Here is a 21,282-nt window from a genome sequence, read left to right on the forward strand (position 1 = left end):
CTCTGTTTAGAAAATCACAGGATCACAGGTGGCTTGGCAATTCTACACAAGAAGGCAAAGTAACTTTTATTAGGCTGGGATATCTAAATGAAAACAGAGCCAGGTGGGGTTACTGAAAGCCAGAAATATACTTGTGATTCAGGAAACCAGTCCAAGGTTGGAACAACTAAACTGGGTAGAGACATGATCCCTCATTGCTTAGACTTAGAAAAATCCCAAGCTTGTACTACTCTGAACATAAATTCATCCATCTCCATTAAAAAAAAAAAATAGCTCAAGAAACCAGAAGAACTGCACCAGATTTTGTAGTATAACCAGTGAATCTCCTGAAAAGGTTAGATTTCCATCACAGAATACAGAATCCATATTTAGGTCCAAAATATCAGGCTCAGTTGTTTCTGTTATAATTTTCCACTTTTCTTTTTTCCTCATATGCACCATGAGAATATTAGAACTGATCTAAAACCATTTTTAAAAGATTTAAGTGTATACGAAGAGCCTTTTTTGGAAAAATTGAACTTTGCCTGTGACATAGAAATGGAACAATAGCAAAAAAAAAAAAAAAAATAAAACCAGGAAAAATGAAAATGCTTAAGGCCACTTTGAGTAAACATCATGCAATCTGTTTATAAAGAGAAAGAAACAAGATATTACCACCATGAAGTAAAATAAATTACCAAAGCAAAATAAATAAACTCCTTGGATGGACAAAAAATGAAGAAACTTGATAACTAGAAATTGAAATGGTCTGCTCTTGAAGAAATAATAAGTTCAGGGAATACTTATAATCATTTCCCAGACACAGTGAAATATAAATGAGAACTGTAAAGGAGTTTCCAGATTTTCTTCAAAAAGCGACAGTGGGAAATTCAGCTGAAAGATGTAGTCACTGCTACATGCCTGGTAATAATCCACAATGGTTAAAAGAACACTAGGTGCAAGGGCAGTCATTGCTATTGAAATGAGAGAGTTGTAATCAAGTAGAAGAAGAGTCATCAGGTAAAACAAGAGTGTCAAAACAGATCTGGTAAACAGACATCTGTTAATCAAGGCAACATTCAGAACGTCATTAGCAAATGCTCAGTTGGAAGGATCTTCAGGTATGGTGCTGGATACAAAGCAAAGCTATGTATAAAGAAAATTTTTCAGAAGAAAACTAGTCCACACCAGGCAAGTCTTCACGGTTACCAGTAACAATGACAATACTGTATGTGCCAGAATTTGACTGAAGGGTGGATTGAAGGAGAAGTTGCCATGGCAAGTAAAAGAAAAAAGCCCAAGAAAAAAAATACTTTGTGCATTCATTTCAGTGATAGAGTGTAACATTAAAGGACATAGATGTCTTACCTGTCAGTGAGTGGTAAAAATGTGTATCTCAGTGTAGGATACCAGACTTATTGAAGAATGTTAGCTATTAAAGTAACACTGGATGCATTAGTAAATTGATCTGAAATCCTTTGGAAAAGGTTGGGCTGAAACAGAAATCCATTTATCACCATGTACTTTGAGGCAACTACTAAGATACGCATTCACAGGCTGGTGAACTGTGGGGAGATGGATTAACTTCTGTGGGCTTCAGTGTCACGGATAACGCTATTATGGTGAGTCAGTAAATTGTTAACATACCTTTTCCACAATAAGAACAACTCTTCAGATCAGTACTTCAAATGAAATTAATCCCCTTGCTGATCCTGGCTGGGGCCTGCCTGCCCAGGGGGCAGCTCTGCTGAAGAGGTCCTGGGGATCCTGGTGGGCAGTGAGCTGAGCCTGAGCCAGCAGTGAGCCCCGGCAGCAGTGACGGTCAACAGCATCCTGTGCTGTATTAGCAGGAGCACAGACGGCTCATTGAGGGAAGGGACTATCTCTCTCTACTTAGCACTTGCTGCCTCCATCCTTGGAGTTTTTCAAGACCTGACTGGATAAAGCCCTGAACAACCTGGCCTGATCTCGTAGCTGACCCTGCTTTAAGCAAGAGATTGAACTAGAAACCTCCTGAAGTCCCTTCAACCCTTAGTTATCCTATGATCCTACAATCCTAAACAAGGGAAAAGATATCATTAGTTTAATATGACGATGGACAAAACCAGAGAGAGTATGTGGACGCAAAAGGGTCATCATTATGCTTTTTCCGTGTTATTTGTTTTGGAGGAGAAAGATGATACATAATCTATATGCATAGACAACAGAAAACTAACCCCAAAGACCTCTGGCTTTAGAGAGATTTTAAAGGATTCTAAATAACTTAGGGAAAAGCTTAGCATTCGTATTTTCTGATTAAAGTGAAACTGATCAGAAGTTAATGATCATCACTTAGTGGTGGCCTAAGACTCACAAGGGAAAAGTCACGTTTGTATTGAACTCTTCCATGCCCTGCATCATTTCAGCACTGTTGGAAAAATTGCCCAGAGGACCTCAGCAGAGAAATATCACTGCCATGGTGTTCCACCTGGCTATACCTATGATTTCAGATATAATACTAAAAATGACAGGAAAGTTATAAAAAAGTGTGAATTTACAGAAAAGCTCTATGTCTTACTGTGGAAGGAGAGTGTTAGCTGGGGATTTTGTAATAAACCAAAAGACGTAGCTGTTCTTCAGACTTTAAAACAAAATGCCTCTTTCTGATGAGGGAACCTAAATAGATAAATAAATAAATAAATGCCCGAGTCCCATGAGGACTATAATCCTATTATGGATTTCCAAGAAGGCAAAGTGACTGCCTGGTTTTTCAGTCCCAGGTACTCTGCCTTCTGTAGTGATCCTAACCAGCGACTGTTGTACGATGAGGAGTTATTGATCCACACACAGCAGCTGACCTGAGTAGGTGCAGGCGTGTGCTTTACTGCATGTATTATTTGACCTTTAGGACTGTGCTGTACTGCACAAATCCCTTGATGTAAGATCACCAGTGATGACGCCACCGGCATGTCCTTGTCTTGAAACGAAGCAGCATGTTTTCATATAAACATCCTTTTGCTCGACAGCAGAAATGATAAATAGAGTTGTTTACTCGTAGGAAAACCCTATAAAGACTGTAATGCTGTGAATCTCACCATAGACAGGATACATGCTCTGTGCTGTGACCTGACCTGAGATCTGTCAGATGCTGCATCGTCACAGCATTCCCAGAATCAGAATGTGCATAAGATTTTGTAACTTAGTATATCTTTTCTGGGATGTTAATAAAATAGTTGTCTTTCTTGAAAGTCTGTGTGGCTTTCTTGTTGGGGTGCAAAAATAACCAGCGCCTGTTGGTACAAAACACCTTACAAAAGGAGAAGCCATTTTCAGGCAGCTACTTCTCAGCAAATTGTGAGTAAGAGAAGACCAGGAGCTCTAAAGCAGTTGATTTAGAGTTTCTTTAGCCCTCTAATTATGGCCTGCCCAGACTCCAGACATTTTATGTGCCCGTTCTTGAGTAATCAACCTGGGTCAGCCCAGTACCAGTACCAAGAAAACTTTTTTGTCACTGCCTACGGATCACAATCTTTAGTACTTGTGGAGAAGAGAAAAGGGAAACAAGACGCTCCAGTCTGGACATAGTCTAATAGGGAAGGATTCAGACATTGTCTCTTCTTTGCCATTTTCAGTTTGTAACGACGCTAACCTAATCCACTCAATATCAGCAGCCCAGCTAGGTGGTTCTAGATGGGTCGGGGGATGCTCAGATTTACACTTCACTGCAACATACAGTCCTTGCTAGCTGGGATGATAATCTTCAGCTGGCACAAGCTTGTGTAACAGGCAGAATGCATGTGGAAAGCTGTCCTGAGCTCTCTGAAAACTCTCAAATCCCCAAAACAGCCCAGGGAGCTAAAACGCATTAAAGTTAGAGATTACATGACTGACAGATTTATAGTGCCAAATAAAAGCAGTGACATATTGAACTAGAATTAAAAAAAAGAATGGAAAATAAAAGGGAATCCTGTGAAGTCAGATAATTTCTATAAGGGTGACCAATTTTGACTAGCTCTGATGGTGTTCTGAGATGCAGGATGTAGGATCTCCAGGGCCCTCTTAAACTGCTAAAATAATACAGGAAAATAAAGAGTTACAAAAAGAAATGTTTCACTTGGGAACAGAGCAAGCAATAAACCTAGCCAGACACACTGGTTTTGGCTTACCATGTGAGAGAACATACAACATTGTATCACAAGAGCTTATGAATGTGTGAAGCAGGAAGCCCAGATATACCTAGCAGACATAAGTATTATTTCCCCAACACCAACTTTCTGTCTAGCCCCGTTGCTTCCTGGTTTGATTATGCCCCGAAGCACAATAGCCGTTCCGCTTATAAGTGATTTTATCTGTGGTGACTCCATATAAACATGCTTTTAATACTGTTATACTGTTACATATTATGTGGCAATTCCTTACATAGGTTATCTACACAGTTTGTAAACAAATGCTTTCTTGTGTTCCTTTCCATGCAATTATACCTTCTACTGTGCTAAGTAAAACCAGAATACCTTATTAACCATTATTTTACATACCTCTTCTAGTCTTTCAGTCTCTCCTCTGACAGATGGTTTTCCATGACTCTCATTATTTTTATCATGTGCATGTCCTTACAACTCCACTGTAATATTATTCATGAAGTTGTTCGAAGTGACTAGGTAAGACTTCCTTGTTAAGGCATGACATTCCTTCCTTGTTAAGGACATGGACCTGTTGGGACGAGTCCAGAGGAGTGCCACGAAGATGATCAGAGAGCTGGAGCACCTCTCCTATGAAGACAAGCTGAGAGAGTTGGGGCTGTTCAGTCTGAAGAAGAGAAGGCTCCGGGGAGACCTTCTAGCAGCCTTCCAGTACGTGAAGGGGGACTACAGGAAAGCTGGAGAGGGACTTTTTACAAGGGCATGTAGTGATAGGATGAGGGGTAGTGGTTTTAAACTGAAAGAGGGTAGATTTAGATTAGATCTTAAGAAGCAATTCTTGACTATGAGGGTGGTGAGACACTGGAACGGGTTGCCCAGAGAAGATGTGGGTGCCCCCTCCTGGCAGTGTTCATGACCAGGTTGGATGGGGCTTTGAGCAACCTGGTCTAGTGGAAGGTGTCCCTGCCCATGGCAGGGGGGTTGGAACTAGATGATCTTTAAGGTCCCTTTCCAACCCAAACCATTCTATGATTCTATGATGGTTTAAGACATTGTTGTCACAGTCTTTCACAAGGATCAGTTTTCCATGTCAGTGTTCAAATCTCTTTTTTTCCCCACGTAGTTACTTAAGTAGTCTCCAAGTTGTTGCATAAAGAGTGGAATCTGGTTTTAGCAAGGTTAGCTTTCTCAGAAACAAAGTTTCTTTGACAATTTGCAGCCCACTGACCTAGTTTAGTGATGTTGTGGATTAATCTTAATTTTTTGGTTATATAGTTTTCCCCCTTCTTTCTTTCTTGTACAATGAAAAGGAACTTTGTGGGTGTATATAAAAAGGCTATTTAGGGCACCTAAGTCTGTAGATGGTGTCCTAGTATATCTTGTTTCTAGAAGTTAACCAGTTTCTCACCTTGGAGGTTTGTTATCTCTTAACCTGCGTCTAGTTCCATAATTAACTGTTTAGTGGGTTTGAAATGCTTTCTGAAGTCCAAATAAATTAGTTAGACACCCTTTACTGACTGTTTAGCTGAAATATTACAAGCATTATTGCCCATTACAAACCCATATGATTTTAACAAGGTGATTTATAATTCTCACTGCAATTATATTTTCAGGCTTCCTATTCAGATCCACTGTGTTAATTTTTGGTGGTACATCAAAGGTTATCACTGATCTAATCCTTCAAATTTGTCATTGATTTTTATAACTAAACAGCTCAACAATTTAACTGTTAAATTATTTCAAAACTATCAGATGAAAGCTGGCATGTTATGCCATGGATGCTCTATGCTGTAATATTAATTACTCATTTAGAATCACAGAATAGTTTGCGTTGGAAGGGACCTTTCAAGGTTGTCTAGTCTAAATCCCCTGCCCTGGGCAGGGACATCTTCAGCTAGATCAGGTTGCTCAGAGCCCCCTTAATCAGACCTTGAATGTTTCCAGGGATGAGGCATGTACGACCTCTCTGGGCAACCTGTTCCAGTGTTTCATCACCCTCATTGTAAAAAATTTCTTCCTTATATCTAGTCTGAATCTACTCTCTTTTAGTTTAAAACTGTTATCTCTTCTGTAAGTCAGTCCTCATTTTTCTTATAGGCCCCCTTTAGTACTGAAAGGCTGCTAGAAGGTGTCCCCAGAGCCTTCTCTTCTCCAGGCTGAACAACCCCAACTCTCTTGACCTTTCTTCATATGAGAGGTGCTCCAGCCCTCTGATCATCTTCGTGGCCCTCCTCTGGACCCACTCCAACAGGTCCATGTCTTTCCCGTGCTAAGGGGTCCAGAGCTGGATGCAGTACTCCAGGTAGGATCTTACCAGAGTGGAGTAGACGGGCAGAATCACCTCCTTTGACCTGCCCACCACGCTTCTTTTGATGTTGGATTGGCTTTCTGGGCTGCAAGTGCACATTGACGGCTCATGTTTAGCTTTTCATCCACCAGTACCCCCAAGTCCTTGTCCGCAGGGCTGTTCTCAATCCCTTCATCCTCCAGCCTGTATTGATATGGGGGGTTTCCCAACCTGTGTGCAAGACCTCGCACTTAGCCTTATCGTACCTCATGATGTTCACACAAGCCTACTTCTCGAGCTTGTCCAGGTCCCTCTGAATGGCATCCTGCCCCTCAGGTCTGTCAACCAAACCACTCAGCTTGGTGTTATCTGCAAATTTGCTGAGGGTGCACATGATGCCACTATGTCATTGACGAAGATATTAAACAGTACTGATCCCAGTATGGATCCCTGAGGGACACCACTTGTCACTGACCTCTATTTGGACTTCAAGGCATTGACCACTACTCTCTGGATATGACCATCTCGTTTCATTCCTTAACCGTCTCTTTGGGTGCTTTGGTGTTCAGTGGAGCCTTAACTTTATGTGAAAAGATTTGCCTCCATCCTGGATATCAATTTCAACAAAGAGAATCATGATATAAAATCATTAGTTTATTTCATGCTATTTCCTTTTTTTTTTCCATTTTGTTCAGATTCAAATCTCTTCCCCAAGTTTTTTTTGTGTGATTCACAAATTCATTATGCATTTCTAATTCTAATACTTCTCCCAAAGGATTATGGATGGCCCTTACCTGATGTTGACAATGCTGCTGTCCCTGGGTAGAGTTAACCATGTCCTCGGCAGACTGCAAACAAAACTTCCTACTGAAATACCTAACACTTCATTTAACTTTACAAAAGCCATTAACCTGTTCGGAAGGAAAAGAGCTGTTCTGACCGGATGGAGGATGCCCAAGCCTGGGCATCTAATCTTATATATGTTAAAAACTGTGATTGATGTAAACATATAGAGCACTCATCAGACCTCATGCAAGCACACAAGAAGAATGTGCATGTTTATCTACAGAGTCTTCATCAAGATGACACATAAAAACAATTGGACAACTTTGGGTTGCTAACAGGTATAGAATGAACAAATACCTCAGGATACCAAGGCAAGGATATTTCTGATCGGCTTCTGAGTTGTTTAAGTTGCTCCTTTGGGCCAAGAAAAGCTAGAATCACTTTAGAGCTTTTGTTTCTGCTATTCTATCAGTATTTGCTTGTATGACTACTAGTACTGCCTTTCAAATTCCCTGTAATGTTGTATTTTGCATTTTCATAGTTTACACTGCTTTCTTTTAAATTTGAGTACGGTCCTTCTGCTGCTGTTTGTGGAAAAGAGCTTCAGCTTTCATAAACTGCTATACCTACAGAGTGGAGCTGTGAGAGCTTTATAACTGAATATTCAAATCCTTTAACCTTCCAAAGCTTACAGGTTTTTGCCATAAAACACCCAATTTCTCCATGTTTTTAGAGGCCTGAAAGTGTTCTTAGATTGTATAAAGAGAGATATCTTTAAACTGCACCAATAGATGTCTTCCCGAAATACTCACAGAGGTCTCAGCATTTAGGATATCTGTCCTGAACACCATTGTGCCCCATTCATCTCCAGCTAGAGCCACGCTCACATGGTGTTAGAAACAACTGTTTGATATGGGGCAAAGCAGAGACTGAAGCCTTAAGCAAGCCAGCACCAGCAGGTGTAATCACTGACTGCATACTCATCAGTTCCTGCCATCAGAAACCAAACAGGATGGCTAATTTTTACAGAAATTGACAACTTGAATACTATCAGCTGGGCAGAAATTTCCATTTTGAATTAAAATGGAAATGACTTGAAATCAACAAAGAAGAGGAAAATTATTAAGATACTGGAAAGCGACAAAATAGATTCTAATTTATTCAGATTACAGAGCTTTCGAAGTACAGAAATATTCCTTAATTCAAAGGAAACAGATGAACTGCTAGCTAAAAATGGCAAAAATCTGCCTTGACTTTCATGTTGGAAGGACAGTTATTTTCTACAGTTTTTGCAATGAGCTAAAATGAGCAATTTATTTTGTATTTATTTGTCTTCAGACATGCTTCTATTTATGGCCACATCGTATGCTCAATGGAGTCTTAAAATAGCAAGGCCGGGTTCACTGGATGACTCAGTGGATTGGCACGTAGAAGAGGGTGAACACAGCCGCTCCATGACAGAAATGGGGGCAGGAAGGCAGCAAGCGATCCTCCTTACTCCCCAATGGGTGTCCATGGGCTTCAGTGGAAGCAGCTGGTCCTGTCCCATCAAGACATTTCTGAAATAGCCACAGTTAGTATTTGACATCCATATTGGTCATCAATTGAAAGGCTAAAGACTAAATAAACGGTGGTGAAAAATACTGTCTCTCAAATTCTGTGAGCACTGAGGTCAACTTCAAGAATGGTGATGGTGAAGGGTTAAATGCTTCCATTACAGCCACCGGCAGCACACACACCGTGTGGACTAATTACAATTTTCTCTATTCAGTAGTACTGTATGGGGTGTTGGTGCCCAGGTGCTGGCAGCAGGGCTGCGGGGCGGCCCCTGTGAGGGGAGGCCGGGGCTGCCCCGTGCCGGACACAGCTGGTTCCAGACGGCTCCAACCCACCCACCGCAGGGCACAGGTGGTGGTGCCTCAGGGGAAACGTATTTAAGAAAGGGCAAAACATCACACAGAAGAGTGTGAGGAAAAAAATGGTGAGAGAAATTACCCTGTGAGCACCAAGGCGGGAGCAGAAGGAGGGGGAGGAGGTGCTCCAGGCCATGGAGCAGCCCATGGGAGAGGTCATGGTGGAGCAGGTGTTTCCCAGCACCTGTGGAGGACCAATGTGGAGCAGACATCCACATGGAAGACCCCACACTGAGGCAGGTGGGTATTTCCCAAAGGAACTGCAGCCCGTGGAGAGGCTGTGGTGGAACAGGTTTATCCTGAAAGACTGCACACTGTGGAAGGACCCACACTGCACCATTGAGACTGGCGAGAAGGTAGAGGAGTTGGGAATGAAGGAGTGAAGTTGAGCCTGAGAAGAAGGGGTGGATAGGGAGGAGGTATTTTATCTTTTGTCTTTTATTTGTTACTACCTAAGTCTATTTTAATTGTCAAGAAATTATATTAATTTTTCCTCAAGTTGAATATGTTTTGCCTGTGGTGGCTGAAGGGAAGTTATCGCCTCATCTTTATCTCAATCCACGAGCTTTTCCATCTTTTTTTTCCCACCTGTCCTGTTGAGGAGAGGGAGTGAGAGAGTGGCTGGGAAGTGGCCTGGCATGCAGCCAAGTTCAACCCACTGCAGACAGCTCTCAGGAACACTAAATTAACTCATTTGGATTTTAAAGAAACAATTTACTCTTTTTTTTTTTAATTGAAGCATTTTTGAGTTCTGAAAATAAAAGGCAACATTCTCATCTGCGTTAGAAAACTTGCATCCTAGAAGTGACTATGTGCTTGCTAAAGGAGAGCAAAAGTTATCACCTGAAGACTGTTAGAGGGATTTTCTAGTCTAGCATCTTGGAGTGTCATGTCAGTGCAATTGCAGGCCAGTATGTGCCATCCTTTTTCAGGAACTATGTCCAAGAAACTGTCTGGCCTGTTTGAGGCCAACCATATTCTGATGAACAGGATAACTCAGTTCTAACGCTGACAAGACTTCAGTTAGAATTTACATAACTCTGCCTTCTCCTCTCGTAAGGAGGTCTGTCAAGACTTTGTAGTTATTTTATAAAATCCAACAGACTTTTTATTCTTCTAAGCATATATTATGAGTGCACTTTAACTTTAATTAGAAGGGGGGTTGTTTTAGACACTTGTTTCTCATGAAGGCGCTTTCTGAGAAGTGCGGAGAGTTAAAATTCTCTGAGTACCTTCCTGTTCCATCTATTTCTCCATCAATTCTCAGAGCCAGCTGGCCTGGCCAGGTGGCTTCATTTTAGAGAATGTGGCATCAGGTAATTAAAAAGATGGTGGCAAACTTGTGAAAGTAGCTTCAGGTGAATACTGACATATGTTTCATCTGTGAATCAACGCTCTTAAAGCCTGTGCAGAGAAGGTATGCATAAGTCTATGCAAATAAATGAAATTAGTTACATTCAATCAAATACCAGCTTCTAAATAGGCCTTTCTTAAAAAGAATCTATTTTTTATGCTTTATGTTTCTGTGAAATTTTTCTTCAAAACCTAGACAAGACTGAGATTACTTATAATCTAATATTGTATCTGCTGCCAAGATTCCATGAGATCCCACAGAAAATGGAAGAAATTACTGCAGTTTTATTAAAAACAAGCAAACAAACAAACTTTAGCATTGCAATGGAAAGATACTGTAGCTCCCATAGCGTTGTTTTTCTGCACTTTTCTGTCCCTGGGGAAAGTATGTATTGAAATGGATGTCATTGACACAGATGCTCAGCAGCTACTTCCAGATATAGTTAAGAATAGACAGTTCTACAATATTTTTTTAATGAATTACCAGGTGTATTTTTGATATAAGACAATGTTTTCTTACAATTCTATTTTCCTTTGGAAAACTGTCTAAATTGGTTTTTCTTTACCCTGTTTTTATTAAGTCTGTATAACTTCTGTATTTTTGATATCATTCTTTTGCAATTAATGCTGTTGATTTTACTAACTTATGTTGTTTATTCTTCTGCTTCAAAAAAAGGAGTTTATCCACTGACAGCAATAACTTCATCTGAATATAAATATTTACTCTGAAAATACATGGTGAATATTTGCCATCATACCATGTGTTATGATTAATCTGTTCTGTTGGTCATGATTTTTTTTCTCATCACTGCACAAGCTTTTTCTATTCCAAATTTTCATCTTTGTCAGTACTGTTATTTCCCTTTCTCTCTCATTTTTTTAATTTGTTGGGGGAGGTGTTTTTTGTTTACTAACTTTAAGACTAATATTAAATTAGTGATTAATCCCAACTTTGTTATATACTTAGAAATAATTTTAAAATAATCCAATACTCAGCCAGACATATATGAATTCTTCACACAATAACACTTTTCTGCTGCAAGAGTAATAAGAAATAAATACCTCCCATACTGCCAGTTAAATGATGGGGGATTAAGAGTAGGCCATTTTATTTACAGACAGGGAAATACTGTGGCTGTACTGTTGTGGCCAGCTGAATTCTGTGCTATTTTAAGGAAAATATTGATGGGAAAATTTTAATTATAGAATCGATATTCAGTGATCAGTTTACTAGTATATCATACTTTGAAAATCTATAGTTTTCTGTCCCTCCTCCCTCCATATTTTATGGTTGTAATAAGTTAATTAATAAATATGAGCTTCAAGGGAGGAATATGTGCTTCTGTTCAGGTCAGCAAGAAACTTTGTCCGATATTATATGCCAAAATCTGGCCGTCTGAGTACATTAGCCAAGTTCCTGCTATAAATTTAAAGTTGGCCATCTCATTATTCACAAATACGAAACAAAAGAAAAAAGCATGAACAGTCTGAACTGTGTTATTTCAGTATTATTTCACTGACTTTGTACACCAATACTTCAAGCACAGATCTATGAAAGAAAACTGAAGTTTATGCTGAATCTATCCACTATTAGGTGGAGAGTAAAAGTGACCTCTTTTAGGAACTGAGAATTGGAATATTGTTTGCTGGTCAATTAGGGACGTTACATTTGCCATAATCCAGCAACTTTCGAAGAAGACGTAATGCTGTAACTTTTAAAAGGATCAACAAGTAAAATAAATAGGAAGCTCATTAGAATGCAGAGGAAGGTAAAAGAGACACCCAGATTTGTTAGTGGGATTTAATACTTTTCAAGAACTGTGTGTCTTTCAGATGTAGCAACAAGTGCCAATATAGGTAAATATGAGATTAGATATGCCTTGAAGAGAAGATATAATCAAGCTCTATTAGATGATTTCACGTGAAGTCTGTAATTAACCAGAAAATGGGTAATACAAAGATACCAGATAAGGTGCTGAAGTAAGTCTGTTAGTGAGCAGGCTGCATGTGCTTCTGTGTGTGGGTTTTGTAAATTGCTCGGATCATCATTTAAACTAAGGAACTTAATGAGAAATAAGAATCAGATTACGATGGTAACATAGCCACAACCACTGAAATTTACATAGAGATGCTTTAGTTCTGTTTTTCCTGTGATTTGTGGTGTAGTGGCAAATTCTGTTACAGCACTTCTTGGCTGGACTTACTCAGTTACCTCTTCTGCGTTATGATGGGTCATATATTTCATGCACCTTTTTTAGCCATATATGACACTGGTTTTGTGTCTTGTTTTAGGGAGAGTAGGATAGGACTTTTTTTCTAAACAATTATATTGATATTTTAGTAATCTTGTTTAGTTCTGTCTCTGTATCTTTGTAGCTTATCCTTAGTCACATCTGCATGAAGCTAACCTGTGCTATATTTAGCATATTCATCTGTATGCAGACAGATATTTCCTTGAATAAACTGACCAGACGTTCTGAATGTGACATCAGATTAAAAATATTGCGAACAGTGTTTTTGCTAACTGAGGACTCGTTGAAGTTATGTTGTTAGAAATTACTGGTACGTAAAAGAAATATGCAGTCATTTCCCACTGGATTTGTTTCCATAGTGATGAGAAGGTTTTGATGTTAGCAACTCTGTGGATATTTCAGATTTGGGTTTTGATCCAATTCCTAAAAACACCTTTTAGAACCAGGTTTTTGTGTTCTGCTGGGATTATTCTACCTATGTATAGCAGCATAATCTATGACCATTTTTCTTCGAAGACGATGATACGGGGGTGAGATTTATCTTAATTAGACATTTAAAATTAATTGTCTAAGTCTAAACCACTCATTTTAAACTCCTTTTCTATTCAATAGAAAAAATCTGTCACTTCCAGAAGAAGCTGCTCTTATCATACAATAAACATGTAAAGTTGCATAGGATGAATTTTACCCAACATCTAGGCCTTGTTTCCAGTGCTATGATACTCCGGGGTGTTGTTTGTGTTGCTTCTTATCTGACATCTGGACACATGCGGGGACCTGTTGCTTGAAGTAAGGGATACATTATACTTGAGATACATGTACAATCTTGTGTGGCTTGAATGTTGTTTCGTTGTGTGATGACTCTCTTTTAACCTAAGCTATCTCAAGAGAAGTTAACCTGTGCATAGATAACTTCAGTCAAACATTGTGGAGAAAAAAATCCTAGGAACATAACTGACTCACATCATTAACTCTCTTTCATTGGAAGACTGACCTGGACAGCACCTCAGATCTGCTCATGCTCTGCACAAAGCAATAAAAATATTTCCAAAGTCTAACTGTAGGCTTCAGTGCAAAACAATGAATAATGACTTGGGAGTCCTGAGAAGATGCTAAGCTACCATCTGATGATCTAAGCACACAGATGTTCAGATCTCATCTGAGCCCCACTGGGCATATAGCACTGAGCCACAGCCTGAGCTATTCTCAAATTCAGTCCAGTGCCTTATTTGATATCTCACTCTCCCTATTAATGAACTGGACTTGTTCAAAACCCCATGTGTATGAACAAATTGTAATGAGATGAGAGTTTGAGATTGGGAAAATTGTAGGCTTTTAGTATAACGGCTTGCTGGAAAGTATGGTTAGATGAAAGGCAGCAGGTGTTACTACTTTGAATGAATTTATTTAGTGTCACTAATGCTGAGTTTTCTGTTTGTTTTTTCTGTTAAGGAGCACAGGCAAGGGTGCCCTGAGCACTGGGTGCTTTTCCAGAGTTTGTTTCAGTCCAAATCATAAGTAAGATGGCTTGTATTCCTTGTGCTGGAATTCCCTCTGGGTTTTCTGGGTACTCTGTACAAATTCTAACCTTTCACATCCAAGGATAACATTTCTGGACTATTTTCCCACAGAATTCAATCAGTAAATAAGTTCCATCTTTCTGATTTGTTATGCTAAAACCCTTTAAGTTGTAAGCCATTAAAGGCTTTCCTAGCAACTCAGTCATGGTAGGCATAAACTTAGTTTCTTTAAGGACTCCCACAGTTGGATACTTCTACTGCATTAGACTCTTTCCATATGTTTCTTCTTTTTTTTTTTTTTTTTTTTTAAGAGATATGTGAACTCCTCAAGCTTTTTCAAAATATACTTGATGCAAAATCAGACAAGCATCATTCTCCAAGGTGGAGAAAGCTGCTGGAAAAGTCAGCCTTCCCTAATTGGCACTATCAAGTGCAGCGTGAAAGCTCTGATCACAGCCCCACATCTAAACTAGAGTAGTTTCTGTAACTGTTTCTGGCTGTCTCCATATGTGGGCAGTGTGTTTTGTGCGATGTGAATACCAGCGCATGGAGGTAACCAGGAACTGTCAATCAGAAACATCTCCATATATAGACAATTATCCAAATATATTGTTCTGATGTTTGAGACTAACGGCTCTCTTAAAATCATGTTATAACTCCTTGGGTCTTTCCCGCATAAGCATGTTAGGCTTAGTTGCTTTCTGTACACAGTTTCCAAGAAGATTCTGAGGAATCTACTCATGTTTTTTCCTTCCACAGTGACTCTGATATTTAGAATAAAATGTTTATTTGGCTTCATTTCCCACACAGTTTTGCAGCGGTGTACTGCAAAAGCATGTATCCCATTATCCAAACAATCCACTTCTGTCTGGATAAAGGTAATCTTTCTCTAATACATGGGCTTCAGAACATACTGAACCTGTTTGGATAAGATTTTAGAAATTGGAGGCTTCCAAGGAAAGCTATGAGAATGACCAATGAATTGAAAAATGTGTCTCCTAGCAAAAGAATTTAAAATTTTGGCTTGGTTAGCTTACTAAAGGCAATGATACAGGATAATTTGCCCTCAGGTATTTCTAAATGACTATACAAGAAGCAGAAATGTGATGGTGGAGTGCATTTCAGTATAACATGGAGAAATGGTACCAGAGGTGACTCCCAAAGTTAAATGAATTCAGATTAGAAGTAAAGATACTGACTTTTCAGCAATGTAAGTAACTTCCCATTAAAGCACCTTCCCACGTATTCTGGAAAAGTTTTCTATCAAGAATGGATCATTTTCTAAAAAATAAGTGCAAAATAGGCACCCACCAGCAAACAGTAAATGAATGATAAAGGGCAAATGTTCACATTAAGAACTCTGATTATTTTCCCAGCTTCTCCAGCCTGATCATAAATATTTTTTTTTGGTGAAAGAAGGCCAAAGTCCAAGAACAAAGTGGAAGGAAACTACCCTTCTGTGCGGGTTTAAGTGGTGCACTCCTTTGTGGAGAAGAGCAAAAGAGAAAAAAAAATAGATTTGAGCTCTGAATTGTGAAAGGTTTCTCAAGGCCCTGACAAAATGCTAGTTATTTGGGACTATGATAGGTATGTAGGCAGCTAGTTGACTTTTGTTTTCTTCTAATATTTGTCCTTACTGCTAAATAGACAGGTTTTTTTGTTTTAAGGAAGATATTTGACAACTGTATGACAGGTCACAACCTCCTGAAAGGCACGCAACATGCATTTGAACTCTGTTTGACAAGCAAAGTAGCAAAAGTTTAACTTACAAGGTACTGTAAGTCCTTTTCTAGTCTAGTGAAGGAATTCCAAGCAGTCACTACAGTACGGTTTGAGGAGAACATCAAGCTTAACGATTAAATGGGTAACTGTAACAATGACTAGACAATCCTCTGGTTAATCAGTCATGGCACAAGTCTGTCTTTTTTTTCTTTAAGGAAATGGCCCACCACAAACTTTTATTTTGCCTTGCTGTCTGTGTGTTTTCAGAGTACCTTCTCTTCCAATCTTTCATCCAGGACCTCAGGCATGTCAACCTGAGGAAATAATTTATAGTGGAAATAATCAACCAAACTTACAGTTTGGATAAGAATTATCCTGGTTTATTTTCTCCAGTAATATTCAAACTTTCTTTTTCTTGATATGCAGACTGAGCAAACATTCTGGAATTTTTCTTCTCTGAAGGATTAGTTTGTCAAATGGAAAGAATAATTCTGTGTTATTTCTACCTCTTTCTTGTTTGTTAGGGTTTTTTTTGGGGGGGGGGTTTCTTTGTTTTCAAATTTTTGGCCTCACCCCTCGTAACACAGCAAGTTTTCAACAACAACTTTTGCAGAATACATCAAGTGACTCTTATTTCCTACCATGCTCTGATTCTTGTTGTGATTGTTGAAATCTGATTGATTGAAAATCTAGAATTAATTTGTTTTAAACAAACAAAACGCTTAGTTTTGGGGCCAACATGATTTTTTTCTCCTGTGTCCAGCTAAAGTCTTCACACATGGCAACATATGCCATGTATTTATATATGCTTTGTTTGGAAGATTCTGTACTTCACAGCTGTTACTAGCCAGTTTGTCATAGTACTGTACTTTGCCTGAACCTCAGTAGTGGAACGGATAGACAGAAAAATGAATGTTTGGCTCATATGCACCCTGATGTTGAAATGAATAGCGTGTAGGTCCCAATCTTCCTTCTCTATCTGTAGATAAGGGAGGCAGCAAAGAGTCCACCTGAGTGCCAATTCATTGCATTGCATTTTGATGTTTCCGTTTCACTCCAAAATTCAAGGTTTTTTTTCAGTTTGGAAGCTAAGCTGAGCAGGAAATGAAACAAATGACTGCCAGGGCATCCAATTGTTCATACCATGGACTGAAGCAGCAAGAATAACATAAGGTAATTCCAGCAACTCATCTGTTTAATTACACAACTGGGAGCCCTTTGGCAACCAGTCTTAATCACTGCCCTTACTCTCACAGTCACACCAAGGATCTTCTCAGTTCACAGTCTAATTCCTATAACACACGTTCGGCAGGACACACTGCATTAGGGTTTTCTTCCCCCTGGCTGTGTATCCTATCATATTTCTAAAAAGTCCCATGATGTGAAAGCGCTACCCAACATAGCTCCCACCAGATTAACAGTTATGTTGCTTCTGATAAGCAGAGACAATGTGATAATAAAAAGACTGCTAATATCTTGTGCAAATGATTGCCAGGTTTGTGTTCTATTTCCCAACACACAGGGTTTTATTCTTTCTAATCCATTGAAAAATGGACAGGAAAAAAGGGATGAAAATAGAAGGAAGGCAAGAAGACTCATGGATCATGATAGTGACATTTTAATATGGAAAGCGAAAGGTGCATGTGCAAGGAAAGCAAAAAAGAGGAATTCATTCACTGCTTCCCTTTGGCAGGTGTCCAGCCACATCCTGGAAAGCAGGGCCTCAGCACCTGTAACATTTACTTGGGAATACAAATGCCATAACCACAAGTGACGCCCTTTATCCTCCTTTCCCTGATGTTTTTATTGCTGAGCGTGACATCATGTGGTGTAGAATATCCCTTTGGTCAGCTGGGGTCAGCTGTCTCAGCTGTGTTCCCTTACAAACTCTCACCCACCTGATCTGTGATCTTAATGGTCACACAGGGGAAGGCTGGTAAATAGCCCAAGGTATTTTTGAATGAAGGTATCACTATCAGGAGACTTCTAGTTATCACAGTCTGTTATGGGCCGTGACTTGAGTAGCTGCAGGCTTCATGAGGACATGTATGCTCTATTTACAGAATCTTCTGTGAGGTGCTGCTGGAGAAAATACTTCAGTGGGACCTTGAAAATAGCCATCTCTGTTTAGAAACACAGGGCTAAAAGGGACTGCTTAAAGAGTGATGGCCTTATGAATGCTTTACTCCTCCACATTATGACATGCTGCTTTCATTTTCATTAGGCTGAATAATGTGACTTTTGCCCTGAGGAGAAGTCCAGATATCATATTTTTGAGAACAGATTGTCAGTTATTTGAGTATCTAATATAATTTTAGAACATTGTGCAGTTTTGTCACACACACAGAGAAACCTTCACAAATGACAGAATATGGACCCCAATCTAGAGTGCTTCTGGTCATTTTTCTTCCAGCATATGTTTTCATGGTCAGTAGCACAGAAGGCTACTGACACTCAGAATTAAGCAAAATGTGGGATGTTACACAAGTTTCAAGCTTTAGTAATACAGTCTGGGATGGCAGCAGTGGATACAGCTTCAGGAAAGGTTTGAGCTCTCGTAAATGTTAGCCACTGGTAGCAATTTAAAGCCTGACATGCAAGTTCTCTCTTCATTTGTCAGCCTGGGTTTCTGACCTAAAATATCACATATTTCTTTAACAAAGTGGATCTATTCAACCCCTGGCTGTGACTACCACAATATAAATAAATAAATAAGCAGACAAATAAATAAATAAATATTGAAGGGAGCAAATATATCCTTATCCTTCGTATTCTTGCACACTCTCTACACTCTACAACTACTCAGATTTTCATTTTTTTCTTTCCTTGTATTTATTAAATCATCTCTCCTTTTCTTTTGTCATCAGTGTAAGAGAGTACTTAGAACCAAAACTATTAATAATAATATCACAGGGTTTCTAAGTGAGGTTACTTTGCAGAGAAGGAATGCAGCACGTTATCCTGATGAAATTCTATGAAACTCTAATATTTCATGACCAGCTGAGAGTAGGCATACACTTGAAAGTAGCCTTGTGAGAGGTGATAGAAGATAGCTAGTGGAAAAAGCAGAACCACTACAGGCAGCTGCAGATTCTGTGCAAGGGCTTTTATAAACCATTACAGAATCACAGAATCACAGAATGTTAGGGATTGGAAGGGACCTCGAAAGATCATCTAGTCCAATCCCCCTGCCGGAGCAGGATTGCCTAGACCATATCACACAGGAACGCGTCCAGGCGGGTTTTGAATGTCTCCAGAGAAGGAGACTCCACAACCTCTCTGGGCAGCCTGTTCCAGTGTTCAGTCACCCTCACCGTAAGGAAGTTTTTCCTCATATTTATGTGAAACCTCCTGTGTTCCAGCTTGCACCCATTGCCCCTTGTCCTGTCAAGGGATGTCACTGAGAAGAGCCTGGCTCCATCCTCTTGACACTTGCCCTTTACATATTTATAAACATTAATGAGGTCACCCCTCAGTCTCCTCTTCTCTAAGCTAAAGAGACCCAGCTCCCTCAGCCTCTCCTCATAAGGGAGATGTTCCACTCCCTTCATCATCTTCGTGGCTCTGCGCTGGACTCTCTCTAGCAGTTCCCTGTCCTTCTTGAACTGAGGGGCCCAGAACTGGACACAATATTCCAGATGCGGCCTCACCAGGGCAGAGTAGAGGGGGAGGAGAACTTCTCTTGACCTGCTAACCACACCTCTTCTAATACACCCCAGGATGCCATTGGCCTTCTTGACCACAAGGGCACAGTGCTGGCTCATGGTCATCCTGCTGTCCACTAGGACCCCCAGGTCCCTTTCCCCTACGCTGCTCTCCAACAGCTCTGCCCCCAACTTGTACTGGTACATGGGGTTGTTCTTGCCCAGATGCAGGACTCTACACTTGCCCTTGTTATATTTCATTAAATTACTCCCCGCCCAACTCTCCAGCCTGTCCAGGTCTCTCTGAATGGCTGCGCAGCCTTCCGTTGTGTCAGCCACTCCTCCCAGTTTTGTGTCATCACCGAACGTGCTGACAGTGCACTCTATTCCCTCATCCAAGTCATTAATGAATATATTGAATAGAACTGGTCCCAGTACCGACCCTTGCAGGACTCCGCTAGACACAGACATCCAGCTGGACTCTGTCCCATTGACCACCACTCTCTGGCTTCTTTCCTTCAGCCAGTTCACAATCCACCTCACTACCCGATCATCCAGACCACACTTCCTCAGTTTAGTTGCGAGGATGCTGTGGGAGACCGTGTCAAACGCTTTACTGAAATCGAGATAGACCACATCCACAGCTTTACCATCATCTATCCACCGGGTTACGTCCTCATAAAAGGCTATCAAGTTGGTTGAGCATGACTTCCCCTTGGTGAAGCCATGCTGAGTGCCCCTAATGATCCCCCTATCCTTGATGTCTAGAGACAGCATCAAGAACAAGTTGTTCCATCACCTTTCCGGGGATGGAGGTGAGGCTGAGCGGTCTATAGTTACCCGGGTCCTCCTCCTTGCCCTTTTTGAAGACTGGAGTGACATTGGCTTTCCTCCAGTCCTCAGGCACCTCTCCCGTTGCCCACGACTTAGCAAAGATGATGGAGAGTGGCCTAGCAATGACTTCCGCCAGCTCCCTCAGCACCCGTGGGTGCATCCCATCAGGGCCCATGGATTTATGGACGTCCAGGTTGCTTAATTGGTCCCTGACCCAGCCCTCATCTACCAAGACAGATTCCTCCTCTATCCTGACTTCTTCTGGGGCATCAGGGGTCCGGGGCTCCTCAGGACAGCCTCCAGCAGTATAGACAGAGGCAAAGGCGGCATTCAGTAACTCCGCCTTCTTTTTATCCTCTGTCTCCAGGACCCCCACCTCATTCATCAGTGGGCCTGCATTGCCTCTAGTGTTGTTTTTACCTGCAATGTATTTGAAGAAGCCCTTTCTGTTGTCCTTGACCTCTCTTGCAAGGTTTAATTCCAAGGAGGCCTTAGCTTTCCTAGTTGCCTCCCTACATCCTCTGACAACAGACTTATATTCCTCCCAAGTGGCCAGCCCCTCCTTCCATGATCTGTACACCCTCTTCTTCCACTTGAGTTTGCCCAGCAGTTCCCTGTTCAACCATGCAGGTCTCCTGGTACCCTTCCTTGACTTCCTACCTGTTGGGATGCTCTGATCTTGAGCTCGGAAGAAGCAGTCCTTGAATGCTAACCAACTATCTTAGGCCCCCTTACCTTCTAGTACCCTGTCCCATGGGATTTCCCCTAGCAATTGCTTGAAAAGGCCAAAGTTGGCCCTCCTGAAGTCCAGGGTTGTGATTCTGCTAGCTATTCTGGTCCTGCCACATGAGATCCTGAACTCTACCATCTCATG

Source organism: Nyctibius grandis, chromosome 1 (genome assembly GCF_013368605.1).
Source record: "Nyctibius grandis isolate bNycGra1 chromosome 1, bNycGra1.pri, whole genome shotgun sequence".
NCBI classification, from domain to species: Eukaryota; Metazoa; Chordata; class Aves; order Nyctibiiformes; family Nyctibiidae; genus Nyctibius; species Nyctibius grandis.